At 44.0% G+C, this 9,117-nt stretch overlaps 1 long non-coding RNA gene across 1 annotated transcript; it reads left to right on the plus strand.

Annotated features, from left to right (window-relative positions):
* The first annotated feature begins 1,134 nt into the window (after positions 1–1,134).
* Positions 1,135–2,391, plus strand: LOC123116190 (uncharacterized). The gene is made up of 4 exons (XR_006456974.1): positions 1,135–1,270; positions 1,375–1,419; positions 1,518–1,588; positions 1,883–2,391. It is a non-coding gene; the product is annotated as an uncharacterized lncRNA (long non-coding RNA).
* The last annotated feature ends 6,726 nt before the right edge of the window (positions 2,392–9,117 follow it).

Below are 9,117 nucleotides of genomic sequence, written 5' to 3' on the forward strand. Positions count from 1 at the left end.
CTCCTCCCTTGGATGCCGTCCCGGCTAATTCAGCCCAGATGTATGCACTTTCCTCTTGGTTACTGATTTGCTGACAACGACATCGAGCTCCCGACTATGGCCACGCTATATGTCGACTTGAAGCTATTGTACTCTGTTCGTAAGATGAATATTTCTCTTTTCTTATAATCCTACATATATTCTTATGAAAAGGGCCATAGCAACCTTACACAGCCTACTGCTGCATCCTCTCTACAGCCCATTGCTTCCACCGGCCCACCCTGTGTATCTTCCCTGGTCACAATGGATAGCGAACAGCCAGCAGACTAATTGATGTCGGACGCTCCCTCTCCTAATACTAATGTTCCAGGCGCTCCACTTCCCCTCCCCACCATCTCCAGAAGAAACTGATGGATTGCTCTTTAAAGTCTGCCTGGCCTCACCTCATTTCCTTCCCATCGGGTCTGTACCACATCACTCATACCACCTCCGGTGAGCAAATCCCTACCATTTCCTCCATGTTCTCTATGTATGATATATTGGTGATTGCATCACAAATTTGCAACTTCTCAGGTACTGTGTGCTCAACGATGCCCAAGTAGTCATCTTCATTGGGTTTCCCTCACTGCAAACACAGGCACATTTGGTTTCTGCCTCCCAAAGGTACATAATATTCCCAAATTCTCCTCGGTTGCTACTTCTGTAAATTTCTTTGCTCAATATCAATCTCATATAATTTTGCTAAGTTCAATATATAACGGTGCACTCTAATTCTCTATACGAAACCGTTGAGCACACACAACACATTGCATTGCGCTCGTATTCTGTTGGTACGTTTTACATTCTTGGCCCCTTCATCCAATTCCACTTCCTTGGGGTTATTAGGCCTCCTGACATGGATAACGCAGAAAGTTCTTCACGTTATCCAACTGGGCATGGGGTTGGTCATCCACAAGAAGTTTCACGTGGACGTGGACTGCCACGTCGTACGTCATTAGCCGATCCTTCTCCTCGAGCAAGTCCATATGTTGCTGCCGATAACTGTCGCACACATATGGCTAGAAACAGGAAAAGAGGTTTTTAAGGCACAAATGTTCTTTCAAATAAGTTTTCTTCTACACAATATATCTTGACATTCATTCTATCATCTACTTCTTGGCATCGATCAAGCAATAGCATCTTGAGAGCAACGTTTATCAGACTTATAACACTGATTAATCTCCCTTCTAATTAGGTCTGGAGCAAAAAGAAGAATAGACTTTACCAAGGATGATGCCACCAAATCTATCAGGTATGGCAATACTCACATGCCTATGATACACCAGGTTTATACGTGCTCTCTTTTTATCGATCGATTCACTTACCCCTTGAGAGATCTATCTTATCTAAGTGCAGATCAAAGAAACATGAACATAGTCCTTCCAAAGAATACAAGAAAGAGTATGTATTACTTCTCACAACCTATATAAAATAATTCTCAAAAAATTTAATTATTTCCCTTAAAATAATTACAATGCCAGATGGTTCTCCTTATGCAGCAAAACAGACAACAAATATCAAACAACCAATGATGGACAGCAGGAGTAAGCCAAACATGCATACCAAATAGGTACTTCAATTTTTAATTCCAACCTTTAGATCGTCCTATTTGTTACTTCCAACTTTAACAATGCTATGCTTCGCAATACACGCATGGGAACTTCCACTGTCCTATACCTACGACCAGCAAAAAAATCATTTCTTCATTTCATACCCATTTTGCTGAGCTTCCATGGCAACCCGGAAACCTTTTGTTTCATGCATCATGCCCTTGCTTGCTGCTCTGTCCTTGAGTGCTTATAAATTTTAGATTTGCCATCCATGAAACACCTAGACTGAAATCTTATACTATTCTTCATGACAGATGTTAACATATGGACGAGACAATCAAACAGGAAGGGTCTTACTATTCATGGAAGATGTTAACATGTGGAGGAGACAATCATACATGAAGGATCTTCATTATTGGATAATGCTTGAATGCACTGAGTTTCTCTTTGTCTTTTCTCCTTTCGCCCTTTGGAATCACCAGAGTACCCATTCCTCAACGTGTATGAGTGTACGAGGGTACTTTTAGTCATAAATCTATAAATACCAAACTGGGTTCGTATTACATTTTGAATGTTAACATGAGGATATCTATTATAATGTCATCTCTGTTTTTTCTTGCTAGAGTATGTATCTCCTCAAAACTCTCATAAACTGCAGAAAATGCCGCCCATGCTAGCCTTCACCGCTTAGAAAGTTTTATATTTTATATACCAACCCCCAATTATTTTCTTTGCTAGGAATCCAACCAACAATTACCATGCCCAAATCTTACATGCGTGTGTGATATTAATACGTACATTAACCTGCTAATTAAAACCCCAATATAAATACCATCTATAACTTTCTGTTATATTTGTTGTGTATTAACTATTTTAAAAGCAATATCTTTCTATTACACGTTTTTATGACTGCCACACATCTCTATATAAGAACAACTATACCATTGTCCATTGTGTCCCTACAACTAAATATTGGCTTTTGCAAGTACATGGACAACCAGCAGGAAGCTAACTGGTACGATTGTTACATGCATAGTTGTTTTCTAAGTTCCTGCGTACTATTTTTCTACAGTATGTGATCTGATGCACCAAGAAAAGTTCTGCCACCTTCAGCAACGCATCCAACAAGAGAAGCACACAAAAGGTACATAGAGGCTATTACAAACATGAAGAATGCTACGAAACTGACAATAACCAGCGCCTCTTTTCAAGACGACACGACAAAGAATCATTCATTGAAGGCTGGCACATACATCTTCGACTACATCAAGAAAGGAATCCCACATGTACATTTTGTTCACAAGGAAGAAGGCACCAGCGTTGACAACTCCAAGGAAATTTAGCCACATATTATGATATTTATCTTATGAAACTGTTATGCAACTATCAAAAAATCAAGTCAAATAAATTCATTACTTCTATTTTGCTCAACCGAATTTCAACAAAATAATTTCAAAATAATCCCGCAGCAACGCGCGGGGGAATTATCTAGTATGACAAATAGTTGACCCACTCAAAAATGCGAATCAAACCCGAAATGAAATATCTCGATTCAATGAACTAGCTCATTCAGTAGGTCAAAATAGTGAACTAAATCCAAAATTGAACACCTCAATCGAGTAGCATGTTGTACAGTATTATAGTACTCCATGAACATGTTGAAAGTCAAATTAATGAACTTGTTTGATATATGCATATATCCGTTCATGTGTGGATTGCAGACAACATGTTCTCCAATTTAAATATTTGAATGCAACTTTATATCGAAACATGGTTTATATCAGTCTTTGATGCATAAAACACGATCTCCCCTCTCCCGGACTCATGTTCTCTCTCTCTCTCTTACTCACTCTCTCGCCGACAATATTCAATTCTATCGCACGCATGCGACACAAAAACCTTGTTGGTCCCTCTCCATCTCCTTCTCTCTCTCTCTCTCTCATTGTGTGTGGGGGGGGTCTTTCTAGTTTGCATTCATATATACACCATCTATAGGTCTCTCTCGCACACTATGTATGATACTCTAGCTAGTCCAAGCTAGATATCTTGGGTGCACTCATCGTACGCACACAAATTCCATGGCTCTTTGCCCGTAACTATCTCACGCACCACTATGTCGTCTCGGAGCTCTTCCCCCTCTCTCAAACTCTCCATCCACCTGGGTCACACATACACATGCATATCTCACTCGCACTCGATAGGCCCATCTAAAACTCTATCTCTCTCCCTTGTTATCTCTCCATCTCACACGCACACACACACACAATCTCATGCCCGGGTAGCCAAGTATGATGGTCTCGCACTCAATTCTAGGCACACGCAGTCCCCCCTATATGTATATGACTAGCTAATATTAGTCTCCATCACAAACATGTGCATGGTCTATCTCGATTTCTCTCGGGGCATCTTTCTATCGCGCACGCATTTCCTCGATCTCCCACCCATATAGTCCCCTCACGATCTCTAGGGGATCTCTCTATCACAAACACACCCTCTCTCCCTCCCCATGCGTCCATGCCATCCATGTGCCCCTCTCGACCTTTTTTCCTAGTTGGCCAGACCTTTATTAGACATGTGCTACAGGGTTGTCTCTCTCCGTTGCAAATATTCACACACTAGCTATCTTCGTGTATCTCCTCACCTCGCTTTTCCATCTCGGAGATGCATGCGTGATATGTTCGCATAAGAAACGAAAAAACATACTCTCTCTAATTTATCGTTTGTTGTCACTTTCTCTTTCACACACATACTCTTTTTGCACACTTACTCATTCTCCTTCACACGCACTTGATCTGTCTCGACTGAGGCACTCTCCTCTGTCCATACCACACAGATTTATTGAAAAGTCAAACATCACAAAGTTTGACCATGTACATGGATAAAAAGAATTACATCTAGTACGGCAAACATATACCATTAGATTCACCATGAGATGTAGTTTTGTATGTTGTATCTTTGGTATTGTAGATATAAATAACATTTGCGTAAACCTGATCAAAGTTTCCAAAGTCTGACTTCTAAAAAATTTACACGCACTGCATTATCGAGCGGATGGAATATCTCTTTCCCCCTCTCAGCTATCTGACGCACCACTCAGCCTTATCGGGGCTCCTCAATCTCTCTCAAACTTTATGGGTCAGTTTGGTTCGATCATGACCTGACCCTCATGCCTTGATGGCCGGTACTGCCTGGTGTGGACGTGAGATGTAAAATATTTCTGCCTGGCCAGGCTTGTGTGGTGCTGAAGCGTTTGGTTCATGCCTGGGCCAGGCAAAGCATCAACGTCCCATCAATCAATCCATGCATCAATTATTTAACCCTAATATCCATCCATGTTGCTGTTAGCCTCGTGGCCGCAAGACCTGGCACGGTCGGGCTTTCGAAATTGGTCGCTTGGGCCAGGCTACTTGTAGTGTCTGGAGTTCAGCCAGGCTAATTAAAGTGCAAGGGAACCCAGCCCAGGCGGGCTTTCTTTTTCACAGGGTAGCAACCAAACAAGCGTGCATGAAATCCAGCCACAACCCCAGGCCACGCAAAAGATGCTCACGACGCAAGCCAAACTGGCCTTATATCTCCCTGGTTCACACATACACATGTCTCGCTCGCGCTATACATATAGACCCATCCAACACTCTCCGCCCTTGTTCTCTCTCCATGTGACACACACCCCCTAAGTACCATAATCCCTCACTCCATCATAGGCTCTGTTTGGATCCATGGGTTAGAGTTAGTTTGGGTTAGTTTGGAGTCAACTAACCCAAAAAGATCCAAACAGGAGGGTTAGTTTAGGTTAGATGCATCTAACCCATCCAAAAAAACTAACCCATCCAAGAGGTGCTTATTTGGGTTAGTTCTTCTCGGGACCACTAATAAACACTTTTTTCTCTCGCTCTCCCCGCAGCAGATCCCTCCCCACTTCCTCGAAGCTTGTCGTCCTCTCCCGCCCTCCATCTCGCACAACCCGTGAAGGTGCCTCGCCGTATCCGCGCTCCATCTAACCCTGCCATCCAAACACCTCTTTACTTAGAGTTAGTTCAGGGTTAGTTAGGGTTAGAATCTAACTCTAACCTCTAACTGAGTTAGAGTATCCAAACAGGGCCATAGGCGCAAGCACTCCCCCCCTCCTAAGTATGATTATCTCTTACTAGCCATCAGGAACACACGTATTGTCTCCTTCCATCCATACGTCTATCTCGATATCTCTCGGGGCATCTTCTATCGCGCACACACCTTGTCACTCGATCTCCCACCCATGTAGTCCCATCACGATCTCCAGGGGATCTCTCTATGACAAACATACACTCTCTCCTCCCCATGTCTGCATTTTCTCCGTACGTCTCTCTCGACCTCTCTCCCTTGTTTGTCAGACCCCTCTTGGCCACGTGCTAGGGGTCTTCCTCTCTCGGTTCCAAACAACCACACACTATCTCCTCACCCTGCCTCCATTGTCGAAGATGCATGTGTGATATGTTTGCATAAGACACGCATGCTTTTTCTCTACTTTTATCGTGTGTTGTCCATGTCTCTTTCACACACGCACACACACTTTTTTCACTCTCTCTCTCTCTCTCTCTCTCTCTCTCGTTAGGGACTCTGTCACGTCCATAAGCATATGGATGTTTTGAAAAGTCAAACCTCAGAAAAGTTTGACCAGGTATATGTGGAGAAAAACATTTACGTCTGGAACGATCATTAGATTCATCACAACATGTACTTACTTCATACTATCATTTATCTTTGGTATTGCAGATACAAGTAATTTCTTTATAAACTTGGTCAAAGTTTCAAAAGTTTGACTTAAAAAAATGTTGTAACTACATTATCGAACGGAGGGAGTAGCTCTTTCTCTCTCTCTCTGCTATCTCTCACGGGCCTCCCCTCTCACTCGAACTCTCTATACCGACGGATTATACGCTCACTGTGTCAGCGTATAGCTCCGTATATTGTTTAGTTGACCGGTCAACCAATCCACATGCTGCGTTGTCATCTCGTGTTCTGTATCTTGGTGTGCTGGCCCATGTGGCAGTGGGTGAAAATAAGTAAACTAGAGGCCCATCTGACACGCGGTGAAGGAAACAAAGTTGAAACCACTCGGGGTAGCACCCCGCACGCTAGTAAATTGAGGGCGCATTGAGGAAAAACTTCTTGCGCGCGAAGGACACACTCGCGCACAATTCACCACTACGCGGCGGCATGCACATTAGGACACACTCGCGCACACCCAGCACACAACACACACCAGCACACGTGTACACCAGCGTCGCCGGTTCAGATGGATGGCGAGGCAGCCAACAAGCGGAGGTGGCTCGAGCCAAAACCGCATCCGGCGAGCCTGGACTTCATCAGCAGCCTCCCCGATGACATGCTGCTCGTCATCATCGGCCTCCTCCCCACCAAATCTGCCATGCGGACTGCCCTGCTCTCCCGGCAGTGGCGCCCCCTCTGGTGTTGCGTCCCCCTCAACCTCACCGTCAACAGCTGCCTCTGCGACGGGGATTGCAAACGCATGGCCGCAGTCTCCAAGATCCTTTCATCGCACCCTGGGCCAGCCAGACGCCTTGACATCCGCATGTTCAGTACCAACTGCAAGGTCCAACCCAAGTTCGACAAGTGGTTCTTATCCCCCGCCCTAGATCAGCTCGAGGAGCTCAGCTTTGAAGCTGGACGATGTCGCTCTCTGCCGCCGTCCACGCTCCGCCTCACGCCAACGCTGCGCCGCGCCAGCTTCAGCTCCTGCTATCTTCCCCAGATTAATGCCGCGCCCGCCCTTCTTCTCCCTCAACTCAAGCAGCTCGACCTCTTCGACGTTGTCATCTCGAAGAAGGCTATGGAGCACCTGCTCCGCAGCTGTACTGCGCTCGAGTACCTTCGTCTTGAGCAGATCCACGGGTTCATTAGCCTCCACATCGCCTCGACGAATCTCCGATGGATTTATGTGTCTTGCTGGCCCCGCAACAAGACATCAATTGGGAAGAGATCACTCCAGCTGTTCCACGTTATGGTCATTGAGAATGCGCCTTTCCTTGAGAGATTGCTTGTATCGGATCTAGAAGGTCCAACAAAAATCAGGGTCATTGACGCGCCGAAATTGACAGCGTTGGTGTACTCGTCTGCCAAATTCTCCGAACTCTTTATTGGATCCGTAATCGTTCAGGTACAACACTCATCTTCTTCTCCGTCTTCTTGAAATTCACATTTTTAAATTTCTTCTTGATGTATTTACGACCGTCTTCCAGAAAATGATTCCCACAAGCTTGACCCAGTCCATGCGCACAGTGAAGATCTTAGCACTAAAATCTATCGGCCCCAATCTGGATCAAGTTGTTGGATTCCTTACATGCTTTCCATGCACGGAGAAGCTACTCATCGAGGTGAAACTTCTTTCCTATAAGTAAACGGTAATCACAACGTAGCTCAATTTTTTCGTAATTTTCCCAAATTACGATGACAAGTGTAGTGTTCAAAACTACATCTACGCACTGCACCGAAAGAAATGTTTTTAGTATTTTTTCTCACGTGATCACCTGCATCATTTTTATGCTGTACTACTATAGTAGCCTAGGCTAGTCATAGTGGAAAGTAACTTAGACTACTCCAGTAACTCTATGGTTACCCTAAGAGCAAGTACTACCTCCGTCCTGGTTTACTCTTCCAATTTTGTAGTATCAAAATTTGACCATAGATTTAACTGACAAAATGTTAATGCATGTCACTAAGAACTATATCGTTGGATTCGTATTTGAACATAATTTCAAATGGTGTAATTTTTAGTGACATGCATTGGCATTTTCTTAGGTAAATCTATGGTCAAAATTTTATACTAAATACGAGGTAGTATTCCCTCCGTCCCAAAATTCTTGTCTTACATTTGTTTAGATACGGATGTATCTAACACTAAAATGTAACTAGATACATCCGTATTTAGACAAATTTAAGACAAGAATTTTGGGACGGAGGGAGTACAAAAGTGGGCTATGTAGGCCAAAACATGTGCCAAATTCACTTGTGATGCATTTGGCATCGATGCCCCTCCATTGCTCACCTGGTGCCCCAATCTGGATCACCTACTTTGCTCCGGTGCCAAATTAACTCACGCAATGAAAAAACACTGCGTGGGAGAGAGAGAGGACTGAGGCAATAAAAAACACTTGTTTGGGAGAGTGAGAGGCTGGTGTAGTTGGTTTGATTGATTTGTTTATACATGTGGGTCTGTGTGCACAGCGGTGCCAACTCTCTCACATCACGAGAGCGGTGCCAAAATCTTTTGATTTGACATCGATGCATATTATGTGGCATACTTTTGCGAAATATGGCATCGGCCACATAGTGGAAGGCAACAAATGCCCAAGCTCTTCACGTGCTCCTAGTTAAATGAGAGGAAACAGAAAGAGAGAGAGAGAGAGAGAGAGAGAGAGAGAGAGAGAGAGAGAGAGTGAAAAAATATCACTAGCCAGCCAACCCTATCGTATGAGCGAATGATATTGGTACCTCTTGATGACACGGCAATCTTATGCAGCCAGCTGCTCTAATATGTTCTCTTCTTTTGCAG

The sequence above is a fragment of the Triticum aestivum genome, chromosome 5B, assembly GCF_018294505.1.
Source record: "Triticum aestivum cultivar Chinese Spring chromosome 5B, IWGSC CS RefSeq v2.1, whole genome shotgun sequence".
NCBI classification, from domain to species: Eukaryota; Viridiplantae; Streptophyta; class Magnoliopsida; order Poales; family Poaceae; genus Triticum; species Triticum aestivum.